This window comes from Solanum verrucosum, unplaced genomic scaffold (assembly GCF_900185275.1).
Source record: "Solanum verrucosum unplaced genomic scaffold, falcon-dt-bn FXZP01000392.1, whole genome shotgun sequence".
Lineage (NCBI taxonomy): Eukaryota > Viridiplantae > Streptophyta > Magnoliopsida > Solanales > Solanaceae > Solanum > Solanum verrucosum.
The window spans coordinates 7,977-11,964 of NW_026020071.1; positions in this window are offsets into that span (position 1 = coordinate 7,977).

Consider the following 3,988-nt stretch of genomic DNA (forward strand, 5'->3'; position numbering starts at 1 on the left):
CAAAATCATCCAAAGGAAGGAAATCCACATAAAGTAAGAGAATAGAAGACATCCAAGAAGTATGTGGATCAACCAAGTAGCTATATCAGAATCTTGAGAGAAACTATCTTAACACCGCTATCGATCACAAGTCAAAGGTACTTGGCTCCGAATCTGCATAAAAAGGTATAGAAATAAATAAGTGTGAGTATGAATCTATGTGTACTCAACAACATTATAGACTGAACCTTATCCAAAGTGATGGCGAGGATCAACCCTAAACTTCCCTAGCCTGCTCAAACTCAAATATCAAAACATCTCTACAAGACTTAGACTAGTAGCTACAATTCATTTTCACGATTGCAGCCGAGTCCTCACGATCGAAACCTACCAATCCAAACCATCATCATGAATGCGCCAAGCCCCACACAACCGTAAAGGCCAAAACTCCATCAAACCCAACCTAGCCAGGCTTTTATGCATATGTGTGTTTTACTCTGTCCATTCACTTTTACTTGTTATATTTGGGATTTACACTCCCATTCAAAAAACAATGATAATATAAAAGAAATGATTGACATGACTATTTTACCACATTACCCCTATTAATTAATGTTTCGTATTAAGTCATGGAAAATTATTTGGCAAATAAGTAATTAATGTTTAGGGTAGAACATGGAAAAATAATTGTCTTTTCCTATTATGTGAAAAGTGACAAGAAAAGATGAAAATGAATTTTAGAATGGTAGACAAGTAAAAGATAACAAGAGAGTGTTAAACTAACCTTATTAATGATGCTTTGAAAATCTAAATTTGACTAATACTCTTGCTATTTCATGTGGTTATTTAATACTATGGGTAGTATAAGAACACTATCTTGATGAGTGAAAATGAACAAGTAAAATGAAACATTTATTTTCAGTATAGGGAATACTCCCACCGTCCACCTCTACTTGTCTATTATATTAAAAATAGTAACCGGAAATTTACTTATTCGGTTTGGAAAATCAAGAGATATTTTATCATTTTATATTTATTTTATCATTATTATTAAATACTATTTATATAGCTTATAATTAATACAAGTGATATAGTAAAAATATTCTTTTATTTATTATTTTTAATGGAGTATTAAATAAAACATTTACAAATAAAGATGTATGGAGAGAGTATTAATTTGTACCCTATATTTCGAGGAAAAGCAAAAAAACGTGGGCACACCAAATCAGAATCAAACAAAAAGAAAAAGTAGCATTCAGTTCCAAGTTCCAATGTAACTGAACCGATTCTGACTAATTGAAGACAAAAGAAAGGGTACAACATAATTTCTTACATTGTTAGTGTCACCCCCAAAAAGAAGATAAGAGCTTCACAAAGCTTTCTTCAAAATTCACAAAGTTTTCTAATAGATTTCACAAAGTTTTGTTAAGAATTCAGTGTCCCAAGATCAATTGGCAAGTAAAGACGTGAGACATGTTGGAAAAAGAGGTAATGTTTACTTTATTATTTCAAAACTTTGATAGATAGTAACACAAATGAGATTTCAGATGTTCGTTGTTTCATTTTTTTTAATTTTGATGACAAAGCTTTGCTTCTATGAATTGTGACATCCGTAATTTTGATGAATATGCTTGGCTTCTTGCAAAATTTTCTTCAGCCCAAGTGAAGTATATCAAAATGATGAGGTTTTAAAAAAAATTCAAGGTCTTTGAAATAAATGTTATGTTTTTTTTTGCACAGACCTTTTAATTCAATCAAATTCACCCATTTAACACCGGTCGGCTTCGAATAATGTTTTCTAATTACAGTTGAATCATTTTGAAGCTTAACTTAGAGGTGTGAGCTATAGAGGTTAGCTAAATATTACTTTGTGATAATTAATATCTTACAAGTATGCTACCATTCTTATACTCTTTTTGGATATTATTCATTACCGATCATTAGTGTTTCAATGTACAAGTGATTCTTTGAAGAGAAAGCAAAATATTATAGAAACCCTTGATGTTGATACAATTTTGTTTGGGTTGTGTCAATGTTTCTTTATCAAACCAATGAATTTTGAGTTTCACCAAAAAAATTTATATCTCAATTTTTATTTTTAACTACCCGAGCTTCTCCAACCCTCCATCCTTTCTCTACTCCACCCCACTACTGGAGACACAAGGCTACTACTCCTTCACAGTGGAGATTTCTCAAAGAAGGCTAGAACACAAAATAAAGACATAATGGTTACAATTTCTTTAGAATCCAATGTCCAAAGATTAATTGGCCAACAAGTGAAGACATGAGACATGTTGCAAAATGAGGTAATTTTTACTTTGTTGTTTCAGAATTTCAATAGTGACAAAAATGAGATGGATATTCATTGTTTCATGTTTTAATTTTCATGAACAAGCTTTGCTTCAGTGACATCTGTACCTCTATTAGTGTGCAAGTTTCCTTACCTAACACATGATGACATTCTCGAGTTAAATTTTACATATCTACAATTATGGAGTTCCACAAATTCCATGACACTAGTTAAAAAATTTCAATAATACGATCTTATGGTGACTGGTGGGTGCTATTGCTTAGAGATTTTCCTTTCTTACAAAGTTTTATTCTGCATCAATAAATGAAGTATATCAAAATGAAGTTTTAAAAAAAAATGAGTTGAAGTTCTAGTTGTACATTTTCATACTGAGTTTCTTTTAGGTGTGCTAAAATGTTACTCTTTTGGGATGTGTTTCTTTTACCAACCATTAATGTAAAGAGGTAGAAGTGGTTCCTTAAAAGGTAAAAACAAGAACTTTTATCGTGCCTTCTAATGAATTCTACTCGAGGAACTAGCTTCACATACAATGTTACTTAGATTGAGGTGTCTAAAATTGTGTTATAAGATCTGCTCTTTCTTCATATATGTGTAGTTTATTATACTCAAAATATGTTGCATAAGATAAATTTAAATGGAGAAACATGGTCTGAGAGGATTCATATAACCGGACCCCAACTTGTTTGAAACTAAGATGCAATAGTTGTAGTTGTTGTAGTATTGTACTTAAATTGACCGTCTCAATCTATTTCCATATGTATCATAGTGTAGAAGACATAAGATACATGGAATGACAATCTCAGTATGCATTGATTTAACTCTTAGTTTTTCTAGAATAGTTCTCAAGGAAGTGGAGATACATTGTTGTGATTTGTGTTCTATTAAACTTTCTAGTTTCAGAAAAATCTAATGGGTTTCTTGCTATTGAGCTAGAACTATGCTCTTGACAACTCAATGGTTAACGTGTGTGGAACTTTTCCACCTTGTTTTAAAGTAATGTTTTTTCTTTACTAATCATGAATAGATTGTTGTTGGGGCTTCAAATCTATCTCTTAGAAAGAAGGACCAAACACGGTGAATTCGATGTTAAAAATTAGTGCATTTGAACAGTCTTTTTTAAATGTTTACTTCTGCCCTGTTTAGTTTACTGAGTCAAATAAATCAGTTCCTATTTTGTAGGAAGTCTACCTAGATAGGAGTCTTAGAAAGTTACTAGAGTAATTTTAGGAGTTCAAGTTAGTGGCACAGTTTATTTAGCTGTTGCGTATTTGCTGTAAACCAGAGTTTCAGGAATAACATTCTCTCTGTTCTATTTCCGTTATACTGCAACCTTCTTCTTTATTTGCTTATTTTTGTTTTATTCGACCATTTTAACTACTCAATTTTGTGATGAATTAATTAATGGTGAAAGAACGAGTGATGATCCTGCAGAAGTTGTGTCTATGGGGAAGAGGAGTCGTGAAGAACGATAAGTTAATATTTTGGAAAGTTAGTTTAGCCATCCAAATTGTTTTTTCACCTTTCTATTTTACAGTTAATTAGAGTCTCTCTCAAGACTCCACTTATGGTAGTTAGTGTCTCTCACTATGAACTTTTTTAGTAGGATTGTAAATAATTCTTGCTCTTCCTTATTTCCTCATTATTTGTCCTCAATAAATTGAAATTCTTTGTTTCATGAGATATCCTAATCTTTTGTCC